The 25257-nt window shown below is 36.8% G+C and overlaps 1 pseudogene; it reads right to left on the bottom strand.

The window, feature by feature from the left end:
* Nucleotides 23807-24731, bottom strand: LOC109835336 (annotated as a pseudogene).

The following is a 25257-nucleotide window of genomic DNA, read 5'->3' as shown; positions in this document are numbered from 1 at the left end:
AGCCTCTTCCCTTGGAAATAGCGCGATGAGAAGCCATTGATGATGAACTTTGAGGATCTCTGAGAAAGCTAAGGTCTGAAGAAGAGTAAGAAAATTTTTGAAATTGAAGTGGTGAAGAGGGAGGCAAACAACCTTATTTATAGGCTAAAGCCCCCGAACTTCACCCAAGATTTCTTACCTTAAACTTTACCAAATATCTCATGACCAAACTTCACCGAAGATCTTGTAAGCTAACTCCGCTAAGCCCTGATTTTCACAGGAGAGTTTAGCCCTGAACTTCGCTTGGAATCTCTCCTCGAATGAACTTCACCGTAATTCCAGGCACGCGGGTCAAAGACCTGAAGTTTATATCCTTAGGCTGAGCCTCACCTAACCAACTTACTGAGCCCCGCCAATACAACTGTTTCTTCAGTAAGTGAATCTCGCCCAATTCAACAGGGCACTAAAGGCAAACCTCACCTAAACATCATAGTAAATTTCACTAAGTCTCCAAATTGAGAAAATCACAACTCAATTTGTTCGAGACTTTACATAGTGAACCTCACCAAAATAATTTAGCAAAATTCACTAAGTCTTCGAGTTGAGTAAAACTTTAGCTCAATTTATTTGAGTCCTCATCTGGAAAACTTTAAATTGACTCTCATCAGCATAAGGAAGCCTGAGCTTTACTTCCAAATATGATGACTCCATGCAGAGATCAAGCCATGTAGTGTTCAAGTTCTCTATAGAAGTATGAACAAATCAAGCATATAAAAGATGGACAATTTTAACATGAAGAAAAGTTTATTTTTATTGATCGAAGACTCTACTACTTGAAGGCGACATTCAAGACTGCCTAGTTACAAGGATAATGGATACTTGTTGCTATTTTTTATTGCCCTATACTCCTAAGATATGGTTAATGTGATGCTTGATGATGGGACACGAGCTGCACCAAGCCACAGCCCTTGTTCCTTTGACGTTACAAGACTTGGGGAACTAAAAGTTTCCATGAAGATTGTAGGATCTGATCTAATATACACTAAAACACTAGAGGGGGGGGGGGGGTGAATAGTGTTCTTTTAATAATTATGCAAAGTAGATTATAAATTGCAAGAAAGATAGAAACAATCACAGGAATTAGCAATCACAAACACAAGCTTTTATACTGGTTCCACCTCCCCGGTGTACATCCAGTCCCCAATACACTAAAACACTAGGGGGGGGGGGGGGGTGAATAATGTTCTTTTAATAATTATGCAAAGTAGATTATAAATTGCAAGAAAGATAGAAACAATCACAGGAATTAGCAATCACAAACACAAGCTTTTATACTGGTTCCACCTCCCCGGTGTACATCCAGTCCCCAAGTAAATCCCGCTTGAGAGTTCCACTATGATTATGAAAACTATTACAAAATAAAAAAGCAAACATGACTAATTTGCAAGACCATACAAATTGTACATAATCTCTTCACCAAGAGTTCACAACTCTCACAATTAATCACTTATTATTTTAAATTATTACTTATTAAATCAAATTTATGGGGTTTTAGGCAACTTAATTGCCTCCATGATCTCTGGACGAAACCGACGTTGTTGTTGATTAACGAGCTTTGCATCTGGATCGATGTTAAGACGATGCATGACTACTTTAGGATCAAGACCAAGCATATTTTCATAATTCCAACCGAAGACATCTATAAATTGTCTAATGAGAGATATGAGGTCCTCTTTCTTGGATGGTGATAAACTCTCGCTTATGAAGATTGGTTTGGGATTGATTTCATCCACCATGTTGACTTGGATTACCTTATCTTCTGTGGGCGGCTCGCGTTGTTCGAAGCGCATGTCTCATAAGATGTTAAGGTGTTTGATCCAAGGTCGTTGGTTGACTCAATCAACTTTTTATCATCCTCGTCTGCATCTTCATCTGGATGACTAGCCAAAATCATGTTCACAGCCATGTTTTTAAAGAATATTCCGATGCTCACATCAGATTTCCATGATGATGTTCCAGATGAATGATCTTGCTATAGACAATCATCGGCTTCATTTCTTGAAAGGGGAGGGGTTGAAACGTAACCTAACCCCCTTCTAGTTTATGATAATAATCAGGAGGCTTTCCTTCTGGAGTGAAAGAGCAAATTGGTGCTCGTCTTTCTTTCCCGAAGTTTAAACCTTCCTGTTTATCAAAGTCGTAACCTATTCCTCTCATCAGATGGATGGAGTTGGGTTCATGATAATGAAATTATGGGATTCCAAGATCTTCATCTGAACTTTCCCGCTTGGGTAACTCAGAGTTGACTTTACCAAAATAGATTGGATTTTGGCCTTTCTTTATAGATGGGACCATGAAGAAGGCTTTCTGCACATCTTCCATCTCTTCAAATGTAGCGAAGGATGATTTGAGCGACTAATCAAGTGATGCCTCGGCATACAATGTGGTCAGAGCTCTGTACTTGCATCTGTATTAATCTCTGTCTTCTTGCATTCAAAGGATACATCAGACAAGTAAGCCAAATTAAAATCTTCATTAATGTATTGCTATACTTATTGTGATTCAGTATTTATTATGTTTTTATTATAATTTTTGTTTGTGGTCACGTTATAGTGTAGTTATTTATATTTTGTGTTGCATTTATTTTATTAATTCTACGTATTGTACATGTATAAATACATGTTTGCTATGTATGTTACTACATAATTTTGGTCATATTTTATTTTTCATGTACACATTTTATTATCATTACTGTTTGGTTATTATCAAGTTATATATTTTTCTTGTATGTCTTTTTATGTTGTCTTTAATTTTATTAATTTATTAGTTATTTGTGTTATTTGGTTATATTGTTTATTGGTTAACATAACTATTTCTTTTACGTTTTATCAGTCTTTTTATAGTTTATTTTAGGATGTGAAACGAGTGTTATAAGTTTATACAACTTAAATGCAGGTTTTGCACATTGTAGATATTTTGTTGTGTTTATTAGTTGTTTTTCTTTTGTTAGGTTGTGTATATTTTACTTTGATAATGTATTTTATTGTCTATTCATTAATTGTTTTAATTGTTGTATTTATCAATTTTTCGTATATACAAGTATCTGTATTACTGTTTTAGTTAACTGTTATGTCCATATTTGATCATTATTTTGGAAATTATTACATGGCAGTTCATATGTTGTATTATGTTTATTCTTTATCTATATAGAGTTTATAGTTTTTGTATCATATTTGGTTATTCTAACAAGTATAATGATATAATGGTTATTGGTATATTTTGATATTATGTTCATTATGTAAATGTTATGAATACATAATTACATGATTGTTGTATATATTTTATATCTTTTATCTACGTCTATTATTGATATGTTTTTTACTTTCTATTATCAGCTATTATATGTATTATTTCTGCTTTACAGATTACTATATGATATCGTACATATCTTATTTTAATTATGAGGGTGGAATTTATTTTAAGGGGGTAGAATGTAAGGACATGAATTTTTGATACTAGTTAAAATAATTTTTTAATATTTTAAAATATTTAATTATTTTTTTAAAAGAGTATTTGTATTTTTCTCGATTTTCTACAATTTTCTATGATTTAAAAATCTAATTATATATTTATTTAAATGATTTAAATATTTATAAATTTATTTAGTGTAGTAAATTTTTTTTGGAATTTATCCGCTGCGTTATCAATACTATCACGTATCATTTTAAATAATATGTTGTATTATTATTATTACATATTATTTTGTATAATATGTTGTATTATTAATTACGTATTATTTATATAATTTATTATATTATTTCTATTATTGCATATTATCGGTTGTGTTAGTACAACTTGTATATTTTATTGCGTAGATAATTATCCTATAATTATTTAATTTTAAATAAGTAATTATATGTTTTATTAATTATTCTCGTTTAATTGTACAATTAGTTGTATTATTTCTACTGTGGCATATTATCGGTTATATTACTACAGCTGGTATGTTTTGATGTGTAGATAATTTTCACGTAATTATTTAATTTTTTTTCGTGATTATTATTATTTTTAATTAATTTTTTAGAAACCCTAATTTCCTCTATATATATTATGTTATGTTTTTCGTCCCCCTCTCCTTCTCTTCTTCACGAAAACAGCCCCCCTGTGTTTATTCTCTCCTCTCCTTCTTCCTCGTTTCATCTCAGACCTGTAGCCTTCCACGCCACCAAGCTCGAGCTCCACCACCTCCTGCTCCCCTCTCGCTCTCCCCGATGCAGAGCCGCGACCGTCGACAGTGCCGCCTAGGCGGCCCCTGTAGGCTTACCAAACCGACAGCACCACTCTCCTGTGTTCCTCGATCGCCGCTGTCCAGTCGCTCTTCAGCCCTTCGTCGTCGCTCCTCCACCTCACCCGCTTTGCCGGCCTTCTCATCCGGCTAGTCGCCACCCCTCGCGAGCCGCGCCTTCCTCCTCGAGCTCAACCCAGCCAGCGGTCTCTCCAAACTCGCCTCTTTCCCCACTGCAGCGCCTCCAACTGCAACTCCACAGTGACGACGCACCACGTCGCTGCCCACGCCCAACGCCTCCTCCTCCACTCGCCGACGACTCATTCGATAGCCCATAGACCGTCATCAACCTCCGCGCAGTCGCTTATTGTCGTCGCCTCACCCGTAGCCTTGTGCATCAACGTTGAATCGTTCGACACAACCTGAGGCAAGATCCCGCTTCCCTTTGACTCGTCAATTCAATTTATGGATCTGCTATGAATTATTTGTGCTATAATATGATTAGTTATAATTTGTATATTATGATTATCTGTGTGGGATTATTGATGAACGATATTAAATGATTTCAAATAATAAATTAATGTTTTTCTAGATCAATCAGAATTATTATTATGAGAAATAATTTTTAAAAGAGTTTATTTTGGAAAAATGGTTTATTTTGAATTATTATAATAATAAATAAGTTAAAAGAATTTATTTTGGAAAATGGGTTAGTTTTGAATAATTATAATGTTAAATAATTTTAAAGGAATTTTTTGGGAAAATGGATTATTTTTAAAGGAATCTATTTTGGAAAAGATTATTTTTGGAATTAATAAATTTATTATCATGACAATTGGAAATTGCGATACTTCATGTGTAAAACAATCATGGTTTTCAATTTCCTTTTGACCGTAGTTGTATTAGATGTTATCTAGCTGCTGATAATTTTTATGAGTAATTTAGAAGTTTAAATAACAAGATATTAATGAAACCGGACTGCATGCATATTTTTACTGCCCATAATTACATTTCATGTTTTGCGTTTTATTTTAATGTATTTGACTTGTCATCATGCTATTACATAGAATCAGTTAGACTTATTTATTATTCCTGGTTATGTTGAGAACCTTAGTAGTTCATGACTTAGTGGTCTTGTGCGTCATGAACAGACCTAGTGACATGTGTGGGTGTGTTGACTGAGTTAGGTGGTGAACCCGAGTTTCAAAGAGGATTATGGTTGACTTAGAAAAACGAGAAGAGTTGGGATGTGGAAGTCCTTGTTCATGTGATCGGATATAACTGTTGATGTATCTTCCAGGCTCGCCCCATGATCCAGTGTAGTTTGGGGTTAGTTTGTTGGGTCAAAGTGAAGCCAGTGTAGTCACTTTAATCCGTGAATTTAAGATTCACCCGAGTTTAGCTTGAGTTCGATCCAGGTTAAAATTGAATTGTGTGTAGCCCTCTGACCGATCCAGCGTAGCGACGTATTGGGTGCACGTAGGAGATTTATGAACAGTCAGTTATCTGATGATATGAGCGTTGACTCTGTGTGAGATGTGACCAGTGACTTGTTATAGAATGGTTAGTTACATGACCTCGTTATTTAGATGATTATAGATTCTTGTGAGATGTAGGCCAGTTATGTTTCTTTTCATACATAGATCATGATTAATATTTAATTATTTACAATTCGAGACATATGGTATATACATGAGGGTTTCTTTATTTAGATTATTTCGCTCGACGTACTACGTCTCGAGTTGTAGATTTTAAGTATTAATTTCATCTAGTGTATGACCATGTTACTTAGATGATTAGTCTGATCGCTAGCTACATGACCTTGTTAACGATCGGTTTTGGATTCTTTTGATTATTATATTCTAGTAGTGAATTATATTTAGATTATTAGTATTCCAGTTGTATGCTCTATTATTTTTATTACTGTTTTTGCCGTGGTCGTTTGATCGTTTCTTTCTCCCTTGTGGGATCTTGTCGTATGCCATGCACGCTGACGTACATCTGTTTTCTATGGTGTATGTCAGACTTAGAGGAAGAACAGGTCCAGCTTGGATATATGTCAGAGCCAGGAAATTCTCAGCAGGAGTGCCTTTCAGATAGAGTTGAAGAATAGGTCGAAGTTCAGTATATCGTCTTATTTGATGATCCTAGTTGTTTTGTAGTCTTTTCCCTTCTATTTTTGTTGAACAATGTATTTCGTATTTTTCAGTATTCATTCGTTCAGATATGTATAAGGGCATGTTGACCCGAATATTATGTCTTGGATAATATTCATTTGAGATATGTATTATTTTATTCTGTGTTGTTCATTATTCTTGCTAACTTGATCGGGGACCTGTGATTGAGATTTATGTATTTAACGCTTAGCGTATTAGATTGAGGAGAAAAGAAATATTTTTATTTATTCTCCTTAATCTAATACGTCACGGGCTTGTTCACGTTCCGATTACCAGTATTTTGGGAAGCGGGGCATGGCAAAAATTAAACAAGTTAAAAATTATTGATAATTGTGCATCCCATCAAGCTTCCTCTTCTCATACACATGTACATGCACATATTGCACATCATAAACATGTTCATGTGTACAAATGTGATTTTTGTAGTCGCTTTGGTCATTTGGCCAAGTATTGTTTTGATTTAAAAAGAAATTTATTTTTGCCAAATGTTTCTAAAGAACCACATGTGTTTAAGTGTAATGTTTATGGTAGATTTGGACATCTTGCTTTTGCCAAATGTTTCTAAAGAACCACATGTGTTTAAGTGTAATGTTTATGGTAGATTTGGACATCTTGCAAAATTTTGTTATGATTTAAGAACCACATGTGTTTAAGTGTAATGTTTATGGTAGATTTGGACATCTTGCAAAATTTTGTTATGATTTATAAAAATCTTCTAAGTTACAAAATGCTCCAAATAGACCCTTGTTTAAAAATGTTTCACATTTGCAAAAAGCTTCAAATAATTAACTTTTCTTTACAAATGTTTCACATGCACATCCACATGGTCAATATAAATAAATGCATCCTCTTCATTGCACTTATTGCAATCGAATAGGTCATTTGCATAATTATTGCTATGATCAGACCCGTGCATAAAATACGCCCAAAAGGGATCATAACCCTAGGGCCTTGAGCTTTAACGATAGGGTCATGTCCTTAGACTCTTCGGTACCAAGATTAATTGGGTACCAAAAAATATTTAATCTTTAAGAACGAATTCTTTAGCTTTTTAGTTTTTCATGTTCTTAAAGATGATTTCTATTTAAGTTTTATAAACAAAATTGAGAACAATTTTGTACTTGGTATTTGATTTGAAAAGTTATAATTCATTTTTTTATGATTCTCTTTCATAGATTTTCATGTTTTTATCCTTTATGAATTGATACAACTTTTATCAAGATGATTTTTCTATGCTAAAATATTATTTTTGTTAGTATACCTTGTTTTTAATTTTTAAGTTTGAACAATGTGTTTGTATTTATAGGATCATTATAAAACACTCTTATGATGATATCTATGTGTTTGAGCTTCCGGATCATTTATTTATGGTTTATAATGTATTCCTTATATGGTTTGATCAAGTTTTACAAAGAAGATTTCTTCTATTGATCAAACATTTTTTAGATATATAATTTGTTTTGAATTTGCATATGAGAGGGTTATGTTTTTGTAACCTCCCAGATGTATTACTTCTTTATTTCAAATTATGTTTATCGGGCATTCATATGGGTTGAAACAAGTTTTTCTTGTTTTTCTTGTTATGACTTGTTTTATCCTAAGCATAATTTTCCTTGATCCTTATAGACAAAACACAAATTTGTTTGACATCATCTTTGGCATGGTTGTACATATAATAAAGATGTTTCTCATATTAAAATTGATATAAAATATCTCTTAATGGACATTTTTAACCTTTTTGCCAGGAGATTGTTTATAAGAAATGATTGAGTACTTTTGTCATTTGAACTCAAATATTCTCTTGATCATTTCTTCATTAAAACAATGTTTTATGTTTTTCATGAACTTTCATTTTGAACTCAAATATTCTCTTGATCATTTCTTCATTAAAACAATGTTTTATGTTTTTCATGAACTTTCATTTGGACTCTCTTTTGGTTGATCATTTCTTCATTAAAACAATGTTTTATGTTTTTCATGAACTTTCATTTGGACTCTCTTTTGGTATCATTTTTTAAATTGCCTTTCTTGAATTTTCATGAACAAGATTTTGGTTTTCATAAGGTTTCATGAACTTATACTTTGTTTTCATGTATTGAGACATCATTCTCATAATAATGTATTTATATATATTCTCAATCAATCATAAATTTTTAATAACTTATGAATTTTTTTTGGATTTATTGACAAATCATTTGATTATTGATCTTTGATTTTTAAACCTTTGTTTTTTATTTTTTTGAGATTTTTTTTGTTGTTTTGTTTGTTTTTTATATATTTCCTATGGATATATATCTATGTTTTAGACTCTGGTGATGCTTTTCTTAATAATACATATATGTGGTCACTTGGTCTTCTTTAATGTGAGTTGCGTTTAGGATATTCTATATCCATGCTTACTCACATTCATTTGCCATACTTATCATTGCATAATTTCTATATGGATTTTTGATAGGGAGAACCTTCCCCATATCTTTGTTTATACTCACTTGTGCTTTTTGTTAGGAGGAGCTTTCCCTCTCTTCTTTTATCATATCGTTTACCCCTATTTTTGATGTTGCCAAAGGGGGAGAAAAATATGAGGTATATAACATTTGTTTTGATTGGTATATACTATTTGTTTTGATTGTTTTATTGATTTTATTATGCATATTGGTAAATTATTTGTCATCATCAAAAAAGTGGAGATTGTTGGCTTTCTTGTTTTGATGATGATTTAACAAATAATTTGCGACTAATATTATTTTTAGTATTTTGTTTTATGGTTTAGTACACACAGGAAAACGAGCAACATGGATATTAAAGCCTATATAAATCAAGTCAACCAATCAAGTTCAAGATTCAGAAGATTCTTTCTTGGTATATTTAGTATAGGTTTATATCATGTGTGTAAATTCTATAAGCTTAAATATACACACACATTTTATTTGTGAATTTTCTCAAATATAAGTGTCTTTATGCAAAATATATTTTAATATGCTTTGGACTTCACAAATGAATTTTCTCAAATATAAGTGTCTTTATGCAAAATATATTTTAATATGCTTTGGACTTCACAAACATTGTTAACATCTTTTATTAAGTATGTCTTTATGCAAAATATATTTTAATATGCTTTGGACTTCACAAACATTGTTAACATCTTTTATTAAGTACGTAAAAACATTACACAAGTTTTCAGAACTTGATTTGAGATAAATGTCAAAATCAACATGTTTAAAACACATATATTTTTAGTGCTTTCGAATTTTTCTAAGATTTCACAAAAGGTAAGAGAAAATTGAAAAATTCCTTTTCCAACATGTTCATAATCATGTTTATAAACTTTTCCCAAAGTTTTATATTTTTTTAGAATTTATTTGCTATTTTAAAAAGGACTTTAAAATTTGTTTTTAAAAATCAATACAGGCTGAAAATTTATTATCAGTCGACTGATGACATTTATCAGTTGACTGAAGAAATATCCTGCAATCTCAAAAAGTTTCTATTTTAATTCTGGTCGACTAACCAGTCGACTGATAAGGTCATTAGTCGACTGATCATGCTTATCAGTCGACTGATAAGCTGCCGTTTGCTTATAATGGTCAGCTCATCAGTCGATTGACGCAACCCGTCAGTCGACTGATTTGTCCCAACGGCTATTTTCCCATCCTTTTGTAGTTTTGTTTTTTTTGCTGGATTTTCTTGGGTTTTGAGCTTTGGTTTTTCATCCTATATATACCCCTTGCTATTTCACTTTTGAACATTATCTAAGAGGGTTTTAAATAAAGTTTAAAATAGTTTTAAAGTTTGTTTAAGTTTCTTGAGTTTGTGTTTACAAAGAGGGAGCTTACAATTTCAATTGAGGAATTCATCCTCAATCTTTTTCGTCCTCTATTATGTTTATAGAAAAGTTTTTCTAACTCTTTTCTCTAGCAATTAATTACTGATTTTCATATTCTTATTATTGCTAGTTTGCTAATTGAGTTAGATTTTATTTATACTTATTTTATCACACACATCCTATTTGAGCTTTTAGTATTTCATACATCATATATTGGGTAGTGGGATTGTGATATTGTGAGAGTGAGCTTATATTGTGTTCTCATCTAGTGTAGAGAATAAAATTTTGTATTTGAGCTTTATTAAGAGTTACACATTATATTACACTTGTACACCGAGAGGAGTGTGTTGTGAGAGACGGGGTCGGTTCCAAGAGGAGTGAGATCGGTAGTAAAGCCTAGTGAGAGGTTGTAATTCCGAACACTTGAGGAAGATGGCACAGGCTAGGCCAACACTTAGAGAGTGTAGAGTGTGATTGCAAGTGTGTAAGTTGTAAAGTTTTTGGTGAACTAAAAAACCGAGTTGTGAGGTGTAAATATTATTCGGGTGAGCGTAGAAAACCCGGTTGTGATAATGGAGATCTCCTCGAGGTGAGGAGCGAAGACGTAGGTCAAGTGGTTGACCGAACTCCATGAACATATCATGTGTTTGTGATTGTTTTTGTGCACTATCACTCTTGTTTAGTTATTGTTTGTTCATATATCCTTGCCTTAGTGCACTATCACTCTTGTTTAGTTATTGTTTGTTCATATATCCTTGCCTTAATCTATTGTATATCTATATTGTTAGGATATATTTGTTTCATATATCCTTGCCTTAATCTATTGTATATCTATATTGTTAGGATATATTTGTTAGTAAGTTTTAATTGGCATTAATATCTAATAAGATTAGCATAAACCCTATTCACCCCCCCCCTCTAGGGTGCTTTCAAGTTATCTCAACACTTTTACCTTTTTACGAGAACCCGTATACACCTTAATCTTCCCCAGCGCCCATCTCTTTGTACTGGATAATGGCCCCACCGTCAGAGCCTCCCTAGAGATCGTGGGCCAATGTGAGTAGCTCAAGTCGAAGTCGTCTCCTGAGACCCATATGAACCTCTCCTTCCATTCTTTGTTCTACTCACAAGGATGCAGGAGCAGACATAGACCATACGCCAAATGCTTCACGTACACTGGAGCCTGACTTGCATTATGGTCAATAACCACCTGTTACTTCGCCGACGCCATCAGAGTGAAATCTCGAGGAATGTTAAACCTCGTGTGTGGCACCCTTAATAGTGACAAGGTCACTTTGGAGTGAAATTTCTCCAATTAGCCTTGTCAGACTCTAACAACAGAAGTCTCTATTAAAACTATTTTAGAGATTGCTGAAGCAGATGAATGATCAGAATTTTTCCTCAATAAAAACTCGAAAATCTTCAAAAGCAATAAACATCCCTTTTGTTGTTGTAACTGTATTTATAGTCACAAAAATTGAAAACTATCAGAATCCCGATGGTTGACTCCTAGCCCAACCAACAGTGGAGATCAATCTCGAAAATTGAAGCAACCACTCCAGTATCAAGGCACCCCTTGCCTTACTTCACCTAGAATCATCCACAAAAAAGAAAGCGACATCGGATAAGAATTATGCCTTGAGGACAACATCGTCACATCTGAAAAGACTTCAGTCACTCCTCATTAATGCACCTTGAGAGTTAATAACCGACAACTATTTGATCTTCCATCGGTACTCGGCTAGATGAGTTCAAGTGGAAGGAGGCCATATGTTATAGCCTAAAAAATCACCAAGTACTAATCTCCCTTGGATAGTCGACACATGCCTCACCTCTCGCTTAATCAAATGAATTAATGCCGATATGACTCAATCTACCCGCACTCGACCTACTACATCAGCAAACAACTTGCATAGTCGAGTTAAAAGGGAGTACTTATCAGCCACCTTACTCGATCGACCTGACGAGCAACCCGCACTCGGCCTACTGTGTCAGCTGACAACTTACATAGCCAAGTTAAAAGGTGGTGCTCCTTGTCCCTTGAACAAACAAAAAGAGAGGCGACAGTTACTTTGAACTCCTCGCTAGCTGACCACTCTTGCAGTAACTGCTCTGAAAAAATCATCATTACTCCATAGTCTTTATGACTCGTCAGACATAGTCGGCTCCAAGAACCAACTGTCATTCCCTCATTAAATGACTAGATTACTTACTTTCTTTGGTGTCCGACACCTGGAAGGTATCTGCTGACTCAGCAGCCTAACTAGACTCAGCCAAAGTTACCTTCATACCCCTCTGATATGCTATAAAAGGCAACTATACTGCATGGGGGTAACTTCTTCTACTTTTTGAAAACTTTGAATAACTTCCTATACAATTTGTCCTTGATATTCCCACTCAAGATTAAGATACTGACTTGATCATCGGAGGAACAACCAGAGAATCCAACTCCGCCCTCTCACGAGTTTTTCGTGTGTAGGAAAGGACAATGGACTCTAGAACTAGTCATCTAAAAGAGTTTAAGCACCTTAATCACTCTCATAACTCTAACATAAACCCCCTATTTGATAACTGACATCAACGTTACCAAAAGGATAACTCAGGCAAATAATGATCAGGAGTGCGGCACTTCCGAGAAGGAAGCGCCTTGGTTGTCTTGGGAGTTGAAGACTTAGGTGGATGAGCCACTATGAGCGGAGATGGCTCGTCGTCAACTGCGGATGGCTATATTAAAAAGGCAGCCAAGGCTTAGGCTTTTGTGCTCATCTTGGCCTCAAATTGCACATCATATTCACTAAGCTGGGCCAATCAGTTGATCATCCTCCCCGAAGTGGTAGGACTGCCAAGTGCTTTTTTAATGATAAATTTGTCCGCACCACCACAACATGTGCTTGAAAGTAGGGGCTAAGCCTCCTAGCTGTAATCATGAGAATGAAGGAGGCCTTCTTGATGAGACTATAGTTGAGTTCGGCCACCTACAAAATTCGGTTGACATAGTATATTGGTTTCTGGGAATTGCCCTCCTCTTGGACTAGGACGGAGCTAGTTGCTTCATGGGAGATGGCCAAGTAAAGATATAAGGTCTCTCTTTCCTTAGATCGGCTCAACAGAGTCTTGATGCTCAAATATCTATTGAGGTCATTGAAGGCCTTACTACATTCGGCCATCCAACAATGCCTTATTTTAGCTCCTTACTTTCTCTCAAAGCTTTGAAGAATGGGATGCTTCTCTTAGCAAATTTTGAAAGGAAGCGATCCAATGCCTTTATCTTGCCTCCTTACTTTCTCTCACATATGTTGATGTCCAATGCTCATCTAGGATACTTCTTTTGAGCATTATTACTCTCGCTGCTAGGCCACCGCTAATGGTGTTGATGACACATCGACTATTGGTCTCTATAGGCTTATTGTCTTGCTGATGTTGGGGATGGGGCAATCTATATCAAGATCTCCAATTAGACATTCCTAGAGCGGGTTCTCTCCTGTCCTACTGAGTGATAAGTCTCTTTTAGAATTCCTTTTGTATTAAGTCCTTAAGATCTCTCTGGAGGAGTTGACAATCATTAGTATGATGGCTATAATCTCAATAGTACTGGCAATCCTGCCTAGTGTCTCGAAATTAAGGGTCCGATTTCATACCAGACGAGTGCGATTCAGATATCCATCTTTTTTGACCATGTAGATGGCTTGTGTGGGAGAGGTGTTGAGGGTATGAGGGTCAATTTCTTGACCGCTTCTCTCCTATGTCCCCTTTATCGGCCCTAGTTTGCCTAGAGTGTGTTCTTGGAAGATTCTTCTCTACCTTTTCCTTATGTGAGGACACGACTCCCACAGTTGGTGCTGTCATCGCTGCTACTGTTACTTCTGCTTCTCTGGCCTGCCTTCTTATGGGCTCAGACGTCTTTCTGCAACAATGTGCCCTCGTGTACTAGCCATTAGCTACTCATAGTTGGTGACTCGATCTATGATGATTGAGTTGGCTAGCTTGTTGTTTTGGAGTCCTGTTGAGATTGCAGCCATGACAACTGTTGCCAGGGTCTTCAACTTCTAGCCTCTTGGTTTGGAACCTCTTGAAGTAGTCTCTGAGACTTTCACCAGGTTCTTGTTTCATACGTAGCAAGACACAAAGGGCTTCTTCTCTTTGGAGTCAGCGAAAAAGTGGTGTACAAACTTTTGACTGAACTGCTCAAAACTATTAATGGACTTCTTGTCCAGAGTGTTCCACCACATCTTTACACTTCCGGTCAGAGTGATGGGGAAAACTCTGCAGATGAGTGGATCGGTCACCTATTGCATGTTCATCAAGTCATATAAGTTTTGTGCATGCTCCGCTGGAACTCCTTAACCTCTGTACTGCTCAATATGAGGAATCTTGAATTTGGTACAAGGACCATTCATTATCTAGTCGGCAAGTGGAACTTTCCCTCCGTTGGTCTCGGCGATAGTATTGAACGTCTAATCATAACGAGATGCTAGATTAATAGTGGAAAGACCCGGAGCAGCATAGTGGTATCTAGGGCTGCGTGAAGTCACCCACACGATCCGCTCATGGCCATAATGGCCAAAGTTGGGGCTCTCTCCTATTGCCTCAACGTACGGCTGGGTTTGTCAAAGCGGAATGGCAAAGCGGGCATGCTAACGAGGTGGAGGAGAGGTATGCTTAGCGTACTCTTCAAGCGGTAGTTGCTTAGCCTGACCCGTAAGAGGGGGAGGAGGAGGAACGAACGATGGAGAGGGTTGTTGAGGTTGCTGAGGAGGAATCCTGCTGAGGAGCTCATTTGTGAAGGAAGCAACTACTGCCAGAGAGATTGAGAAATCCTCCAAGTGGACTCCTCTAACTGAGCTTGAGTGACATAGCCCATGTGCCAGTCATCAGCGGATAGGTTAGATGATCGGCTGGGGTTATCAGAACCAGCCATCTTATGCAAAGAAGAAAGAATGGCCCCATGGTGGGCGCAAAACTATTGATATCAGTTATCTAATAGGGAATTATATGTGGATTATGTGGGATGTTAAGATCCTCAATCTTCTTTAGATAGTTAGATTCTGAACAACAAATTCTATCCTACACATGAACAATACGTAAGAGGTCGGAGTTCGGATCTCCAGTGGTTCCTCTAACGATCAAGTCAGTAGAGAGCTTGAATGGAGAAGAAGTATGAAGATAGTGCATTTTTTAGCAAGAGATCTCTTACCCTTAGCAGTAGACGACAATTTCCTTTTATAGCAGATCCGAGGGGTAGATAGGTAACTTCGGCTGAGTACATGCAGACGGCTCAATCGTTATCTACTTTATAGTATCGGCTGTAGAGAGGGATGAGTCACCCAGGTGTTTAATGTTAGATTGACTGAGTGTGCGTGGTGCTGACAAGTTCTGATAAGTCATAAAGACTTCTGGAACTAGAGAGATGATGACTTTGATCATACATTTAATGTGATAGCAACTAACTGTTGGCAGGGGGCCCGAGGATACACCACCTCTTGACTCGTCCCTTTGAGATGACTGACAAGTGATGCCTCTCATCTTGATTTTGCGAATGGGTCGATGAGCACCATCTTTTTAGTCGGCCTTAAAGGTTTTTTTGGTAAATGAAAACATTTATTCATCAACCATTAAGAAGATATGTACACCTCAAGAATACTCAACATATTTGCTACTGAGAACTCAAACTATAACAATTACACTCCTCAAAAAGAAAACCTGTCAATCCAAATTAGGGGGTGTTATTGAAAATGATTGTAGAGGCTTCGAACTTTATAACATTGATTAAGTGATCAGCGCTGCTAATCTTCTGCGTAAACAGCCTTGCATTCCTTTCTCTCCATATGCAGTAGATTGAAGCTGTTAAGACTAATCTTTTAAGCTTGACCTGTAGAGTTTTCCCTCTCATACTTGAAAACCAGTTTCAAACCTGATTCCAATTACAAGACTTCTTTTTGAAATTCATCCAATCCATGGTTGAGTTCCATATGTAGGAGGAAAATGTGCATTCGAAGAACAAATGATCTTTTGATTCAGTGATTTGTCCCGTGCATAGACAACACAGATTTGTACTGATTATACCTCTCTTCAGGAGTCTATCTTGTGTGAGAAGCCTGTTTTGAATCGCCAGCCAGCTGATGAAAGCATGTTTGGGCACATTGAGACCACCCCACACAGTTTTATACCATGGCACTGAGTTAGCAGCTGAGGACAGATTTTTGTATAATTTCGACAGTATTGGCTTTGAATTCTTGCAACTTGACATGATGAGAGACTTGACATTTTCAACTCCTCCTAAATCCGCCATCACCTTGTTTCTTATTCTAAGTAATTGTTTCCACATCCATGAGTCTCCTGATCTAGCTTTCCAGTTACAAGACTTCTTTTTGAAATTCATCCAATCCATGATTGAGTTCCATATGTAGGAGGAAAATGTGCATTCGAAGAACAAATGATCTCTCGATTCAGTGTTTTGTCCCGTGCATAGACAACACAGGTTAGCACTGATTATACCTCTCTTCAGGAGTCTATCTTGTGTGAGAATCCTGTTTTGAATCGCCAGCCAGCTGATGAAAGCATGTTTGGGCACATTGAGACGACCCCACACAGTTTTATACCATGGCACTGAGGTAGCAGCTGGGGACAGTTTTTTGTATAATGTCGACAGTATTAGATTTGAATTCTTGCAACTTGACATGATGAGAGACTTGACATTTTCAGCTCCTCCTAAATCCGCCATCACCTTGTTTCTTATTCTAAGTAATTGTTTCCACATCCATGAGTCTCCTGATCTAGCTTCAACCTGCCAAATATCTTCATGTTTGAGATAATTTTCATGGATCCATTTTATCCAAAGAGATTCTTTGTTTGAATGAATGAACCATATACTTCTTAGAGCAGAAGCTGAATTCCATATTTGAGCTGAATAAATCCCCAGGCCATCTTGTTTCATTCCTAAGCATACATTATCCGAAGCTATAAGAGGCACCTTTGAAGAATGCTCATCTTTACCCCATAGGAATAGCCTACATATTTCATCTATCCTGCGAAGAACTTTGACAGGAAGGATGTAGTTCGATGTCTAATAGATAAGCACTCCAGAGATCACACTTTTCATTATTTGCAATCTTCCCGCATATGTCAGTATCCTGCGCTTTGTCTAGTTTTGCAGCTGCCTTATGATCTTATCAAACAGGGGAAAGCAGTCATTGTAGGATAATCTTTTCGTAATTAGGGGAACTCCCAGATACTTAATAGGTAGTGATCCCTCTGTAAATCCAAGAATATTAGCAATTTCTCTTTTAACTGAGTCCTCTACTCCTCCATAGAAGATTGAGCATTATTAGTATTTGCTTCTAGTCCAGACACTTCACCAAATGATTTAAAGCACTGATAAAGTTTTTGCACAGAATAAGTTTCCCCTTTTGCAAATAATAATAAGTCATCTGCAAAAATCAGATGGGAGATCTGAAGTTTCTTGCATTTAGGATGAAACTTAAAACCCCTGTCTTCCTTTAATTTGGTCAAGCTCCTAGACAGATAATCCATTCCCAGGATGAAGAGATAGGGAGGGAGTGGGTCACCCTGTCTCAGCCCACGTTCCCCTTTGAAGTAACCATGGAGTCCACCATTGAAAGAAATAGAATACTTAGGTGTTGTAATGTAGACCATTATCCAGTTAATCATGACTTCAGGGAACCCCAGACCAGTAAGAACAGATTGAATAAAGCTCCAGCTTATAGAATCGAAAGCCTTCCTAATGTCAATATTGATCATGGCTCTTGGGGAGATATGTTTCCTGCTGTAGCTTTTAACAAACTCATGAGCTAGCATAGTGTTGCTAGTTATTTGTCTGCCTTGAACAAAAGCACTCTGTGCTTCATTCACTAAGCTTCCCATTACAGATTTTATTCTATTTGCAATTATTTTTTATATGAATTTGTAAATACAATTGCAACAAGAGATAGGTCTAAAATCTGCTGGGTTTTTTGGACATTGTACCTTTGGAATAAGAGTGAGTGAAGTTGTATTTACAGTCCCCAATAGCTTTCCAGTCTTGAAAAAAATTTTAATGGCCAAAGTTACCTCAGCTCCAACAATATTCCATGCCGATTTAAAGAATGAGACACTATATCCATCAGGCCCTGGTGATTTATCCTCAGACATAGAGAAGATTGCAGTTTTAATTTCCTCATCAGTAACTGGATTAGATAGCATTTTGATTTGAGAATCACTGAGACAAGGGCTAGCTTTGATTATATTCATATCTGCTGGAAAAGTGCTAATTGCAGTTCCCAATAGATTTCTGTAGAATGACACTAATTCTTCCACAATAGCATCACCATCAGTGATCCTGTCCCCCCTGTTGTTATATAGGACCACAATTCTATTATTGTGCATATTTGACTTGCCTAAAGCAAAAGAATATGTGGTATTCCTATCCCCTTTTTTGGACATTGTACCTTTGGAATAAGAGTGAGTGAAGTTGTATTTACAGTCCCCAATAGCTTTCCAGTCTTGAAAAAAATTTTAATGGCCAAAGTTACCTCAGCTCCAACAATATTCCATGCCGATTTAAAGAATGAGACACTATATCCATCAGGCCCTGGTGATTTATCCTCAGACATAGAGAAGATTGCAGTTTTAATTTCCTCATCAGTAACTGGATTAGATAGCATTTTGATTTGAGAATCACTGAGACAAGGGCTAGCTTTGATTATATTCATATCTGCTGGAAAAGTGCTAATTGCAGTTCCCAATAGATTTCTGTAGAATGACACTAATTCTTCCACAATAGCATCACCATCAGTGATCCTGTCCCCCCTGTTGTTATATAGGACCACAATTCTATTATTGTGCATATTTGACTTGCCTAAAGCATGAAAGAATATGGTATTCCTATCCCCTTGCATACACCAAGCAATTCTGGCTTTTTGCTTGTAGAACGATAATTCATAATCTAGAAGCTTGTTATAAGAGCAATAACATTCTTTTTCCTTTCTAATAAGATCACAATTTAGAGGGTTTGCTTGAAGATTTTCCTGAGCCTCCTCTAATGCAATTTTTGCTCTAAGCACTTGTTCACTTATATTATTGAAGTGCTTCTTATTGAGATCCTTCAAAGCTCCTCTAAGTAATTTCAGCTTTGTATAAACAGAGAACATAGGGTATCCTTGTATGAATTGGTGCCAAATCTTAGAAACTGTTGGGATATAACTATCATGATTGATCCACATTTTATAAAACTTGAAGGGTTTTTTCCCTTGAAAAGTATCCTCATATACTGAAACTATAGCAAGGGAATGATCAGAAATCCCAGGCATCATAAACTCAACATGGCTAGAGGTGAAATTATTGACCCAAGCATCATTTACCAGAGCCCTATCCAGTCTACTCCATACTCTAGCATCAGCTTCTTGCTTGTTATTCCATGTAAAGAAACAACCTTGAGTTTTAAGATGACTTAGAGCACATACTTCTATACAGTTGCAGAAATCACTTGTGTCAGCTTCAGTAAGGGCAACTCCTCCCAATTTTTCCTCAGCACTAATCATGGCATTGAAATCACCACACAAGAGCCATGGTGTATTGCCAATGCTTTGACAGATGCTAGTAAGGTCATTCCACAGGCTCTTTCTGGCTGCCAATTGATTAAAACCATATATAGCTGTGATGAAAGAATCCAGTCTTCCATCCTTAGACTTGATTGAGCAAGAAATCTGTTGATCTGACATATTTATAATTTGGATATCAAAGATATTAGGATCCCACAAAATGATTATCTTGGCTTTTCCAGCAGGCCTCACATTAGAATCCCATGCCCAGTTATTTGCTATTTTCCTGACAACTCTTGAGATAGAACAATCTTTGATCTTTGTTTCAAGGAGAGCTAAGAAGGAAATATGATATTGCTTAATATGATTCCTCACTATTTGATGTTTGGAGGACTTATTAAGTCCTCTCACATTCCAAAAAGATAAATTCATTGAGGGTTTTCTCCTCTATCCAAAGTAGAGGAAACATTTATATCTTTATCCCCAAAAGGACTTTCAGTAAAGGATTTCCTGGATTTGCTTCTTTATATAAGAGTCCAAGATTCATGGTGTGCACCTTGCTGCGCATGTTTCCTGTTACCATATACTGGAGTTAAATTTTCTTTACCTTTATATAGTTGCTCCTCCCGTGACTCTTCTTTCTTTTCATTGGGAAATCCATAAATGCTTGGCCTCATTTCTATCAGAGGATTATCCAACCTCATGCCCCCTTTACTTGTTTCCAGAATATTTCCTTCTTGAGTGTGTGCAATATGTACATAAGGGTGGAAAGAATCATCACCCTGAGTGTTAACCTTTAGAGCATTATGTTCAGGATCAGAAACATGCATAGGAACAGATACTGGAACTTGCACAGTACCAGGATCAACAGATATCTTTGATGATCCACTTTGAGCACCTGATTCCTCTCTTTTATCACCCTGATTATATTCAGTGACAGATACATGCACAGGAATAGATACTGGTACATGCCCAGGGGTTGGATTACCAGGATCAACTATTTTCTTTGGTACCCATCTTTGAATTGTAGCTTTCCTTCTACAAAAATTTGTTTCATGACCAATCTTTTTGCAAATGTCACACCACCTTGGTTTCAATTCATAAAACACTTTCTGAACATATTTTTTACCATTTGGTCCTTGAATGAAAACTTCATCAGGTAGTGGAGAGGGCATATGTATACTTCAACTAGCACCCTTGTATATGCAAGTCTTGTTTTGTTTGCAGTGAGCTTATCAGTAGTAATAGGGGTTCCTATCATGCTGGTAAATTTGCTAATGCATTTGGCATTCCACAGGTTAAGCTTCAAACCTGGCAATTGAATCCAGATTGGATATACACAATCCTCTTTCATTTCTAAATCTTCATCAATATTCCAAGGCTTCAAGAGGATAGGTCTTTGGATATACACAATCCTCTTTCATTTCTAAATCTTCATCAATATTCCAAGGCTTCAAGAGGATAGGTCTAGATCCAAAGAACCAACTTTCATTTCTAAATCTTCATCAATATTCCAAGGCTTCAAGAGGATAGGTCTAGATCCAAAGAACCAAGGACCATTTTCTAATATAGATTTCATATCCTCAACATTTTTAAATTTGAAAAGAAAAAAGCCAGGTTTCAGAAGGCATACTTCAGGAACAGCAAAATTCCCCCAAACTTTATTCACATAGGATTCCATTGCCTTAAATTTAACATTTAGTCCCATAACCTGGCCAATAAGTGAAGTTTTCCACATGGTACTCCCTTCAAGCCATTCATCCTCATCAAAAATTACTGAATCCATAATATCAGGTTTCACATAATTCAGACTAAAGCCGTTGCTAGATTTTCGATTATCAGCGAAAAGACTTAGCCAGCTTTTTTTTACCGCTAATTCTGGTGGAGGATTCTTCTTAGGTTCAAGCTGAGAATCAAGAATTTTTGTCTCTATAGTCCTCTTAGACTCAAGAGGGGGAAAATAAAAATTCTTTACCCCAGAAAAACCCGCATCTAAACATTCTTGTGAGTAGCTAGTCGCAGATTTTGATATTCTAGAATTATTTCCAAAAGATTCCAATGGAACAGTGCAAGATTTCAAAGGCGCATTTAGATTACTAGAGATAATAGGATCTAAAACTTTATCAGTCATATTCGAAGAGAGATTTGAGGATGAATTCACCAATTCAAGTTCATCAGCCCAAGAAATTCGTGAAGAACTACTAACGCCATGGCTATGATTCAAGAAATTACCTCCCAACTTCAGATCTGAATTCACTGAGAATTTCTTTGAATTGAGGATTTCCTCCATCATCATCTTCTTTTTCTCTCCCCTTGGACCTGTAGATCCCATGATCTCGAGCTCCAAATCTTCGTCTTCATCAGCCGAGTTCATACCAGATTGATCATCACAAGGAATCGAAGCTTTTGATCCTAAGTTGATGGACTTCTTAGTGGAATTCCTCTTCTTCTTTGCCATCTAGATCCAGAAAATTCAAGAGAAAACTAGGCGGGGGCGCAAGTTAGACAAGCGAAAATCGCTTTCTAACATGCACCATGAAACCGCCCCTGTAGCTAACCATTCGTAACTCTCGGCCTTAAAGGTTGTTAGCCCAACCTTTTGAAGTGAAAGGGAGTGGAGTCGACTCAAATGGTGTGGGCCAATAAGTATCGTATTTTTGGTCGGCCTCGAGGATTGTCAGTCTGGTCTTGATTTAGGAAGGGTCAAGCGCTGAAGCCGTTCGAATCGTCTTTCCCATAGTATGGTTGATTAGGTATTTAAGGTCGGATACGTGTCGGCTTCTCATTGAGGATTAACACTTAGCTAATTATAGGATATAACATTTTTTTATAGGGATTCAAGTATATTAGAGTGGTCGTTATATCTTGCCAAAATGGGTTTTAGATAACATTAGGAATTTCCTATAGGGGACAACCCCAATTGCTTACAAGATTCATCTTGTTTCCTGGGAGAAAGTTTACATATCTCAAAAACATGGCGGATTGGGCATTTTTTCAACTAGAAATTAGAATTTGGTTTGTAACACTAAGAGTGGTGTGGTATATTAACATTAATAAGGAGCCACGGTTGATCAAATGAGTGCATGGTTCAAATGGAACTGATATATGGCACGTATCAATCAAACAGGAAAATTCTTTGATGTGGAAGTAAATCATCAGAATGAGGGATAATGCAACATATTATTGTGAAGGAAGAGGTAACATACAAAATGTTCTTCAATCATGTTATAAACATGGAAAAATCCAGTTCTTTACTCTTTATGGTATGTTTTCTCCTCGTTCTAACAATGTTTCATGGTGTAGCATATTGTGTGGGGTTCCTCTATTATCCCTAAATGCTCAGCCACGTTACGGTTAGCAGCTCAGGGTAGGCTTGTTGGCAGCTCAGGGTAGGCTTCTTACCCAGATAGAATGTGTAATATGGGCATACTGAATACAAATTGTTGTGTGCTCTGTCGTCAGCAAGCTGAAGAAAATGCCCCTACTTATTTTTTCTCATGCTCCTATTCAATGGCTGTATGTAATGCAGTAATGGAGTGGCCTAAATTTGACAGGAAAACTTGAAACTCGGCTCATCTATTGTCTCGGTACGTACAATGACAAATTAAAGGGGAGAGGTTGTAAACATAAGATTAAGAGAATTGCTCTTGCTATCTGTACTGTCTACACAATCTAGCTAGAATGAGAGGAACTCTTAAGAATCTTTGAACAAAACATCAGAGATGCTGCTGCAATTGTCAATGGAATTAAATACTATATGCTCGTGGTTATCTTCAACAATCACCTGCTTCATGAATGTAAGGCATGGGTCTTGAACTTTTAAAATCTCAACTTTTGAATTTCTACTTTTACACCCTGATGTACGAAAAGCTTCCGTATTTGGTGAAGGAATAAAAATAGTTTTTAATTGACAAAAAAGAAAAAAAACCGGAACAAAAATGTAGAAAATAAATAACTTAACAAAAAGAGAATATTTAATTTTATATATAATAGAGTTGGTGGCAATTTGGATTTGCAATCTTCACAAGCGATAACGATTTCATTTAACTAAACAACACAATATGTAAGAAACTTTCATCAAGCAGATGAACTAAGGCTTGGGATAAAGTGCACACCCCCCCAATACTACAGCTATTAATAATATATAAAAGCAAATCATCCAATCGATTCGTTCACTATTTCATCAGATATTGTTGGATTTTGTTCATTCTGTCTTCAGATATTGCATGCTCGAGTTCTGGATCAGGTATTGCTCGAATTCTGGATCGAGCTGCTTGCACATGTCAAGGTAGGCCAAATACAAAACCCTATCCTTTGCTCCAGTCCGATGGTTCTGCGTGTGCTTGCAGAAGAACTTAAGCTGCTCCAGCGTGCAGCATCCGAGCGCCTGCCCCAGGAACAGAAACAGCCAGTTGATGCTCTCGTTGTTATCGGCCACAACGGGCTTCACGCAGTTGGGCTGCCCGCAAGATTCGCAGTCAGTGAACGTCGGGTTCATCCACTGGGTCGGCGCCCTGTCATGCATCAAATGATACTGAGATAGCACAAAGTTCCTGATCTCCTTGAACTTGGGGAGGAGATCGTAGCTTATCCTGTCCCGGCGCTCGCAGCGGGCGGCATTGGACGTCGCCCTCGATTGTTTGCAGCCCGTGGGTCAGGAGGTAGTCGAGGTGTGGATCGTGGCATGTGGGGACGTGCGCCACGGGTAAGGAGGAGGGACGTGGGCCTTATTGGCGCTTGTGTGTCCTGTGAGGGTTGCGGCGGGGCCGGATAGGATGAGAGTGAAAGGAGGAGGAGGAAGTGGATGCTGGCGATGGTGGAGGAGGAGGAGGAGGAGGAGGAGGGGAGAGGGAGAGCCAACAAGAATCGATATTTTCTTCTTGTCTCAGCTTCTCTAAATTCATCTTGTTATTAATATTACAATCCCCCATTGTTTGAGAAGGATGAGATTATTGCTCCTTTTATTAGGGTTTTTAGAGTAGTTATTTATACAGGAAAAGATCGGAAGAGTGTTTAGAAATTAGAGAGAGGAGAGAATAAAAGATTATCTTTTTAAGAGACTGGGGTTTTGTTTACGAAGAGTCGTAATGTTAGACAGTAATTAATTAAATAATTAAGGGCCGGTTTAAATTATAAGTATGTAGGAGCTTTGACTTACTAGAATATCGAAAGATTTCATGTATTAGCTCTGACCGGATTGCTCTCTATCTCGACCAATCAGTCTCTAAGTTCGTACCAGTTGGTTGAAAAAGTTTGTTTAGTTAAAGATGTGATTTGATTTAATCCCATCGGTAAACTTTTTAGAAAATAGAAAAAACCAGATTGCTTCTCTCTTTTATATATATACTAGTTTTTACACACGTGCAATGCACGTGATTTAATACCATGATTAAGTATTTTTGGCAGTTTGTGCTCATTTTTTCTTTAAACTCTTGCATCCTGATTATTTTTTTTATG

The sequence above is a fragment of the Asparagus officinalis genome, chromosome 3 (genome assembly GCF_001876935.1).
Source record: "Asparagus officinalis chromosome 3, Aspof.V1, whole genome shotgun sequence".
Taxonomy (NCBI): domain Eukaryota; kingdom Viridiplantae; phylum Streptophyta; class Magnoliopsida; order Asparagales; family Asparagaceae; genus Asparagus; species Asparagus officinalis.
This window is presented reverse-complemented; position numbering and strand designations above follow the sequence as displayed.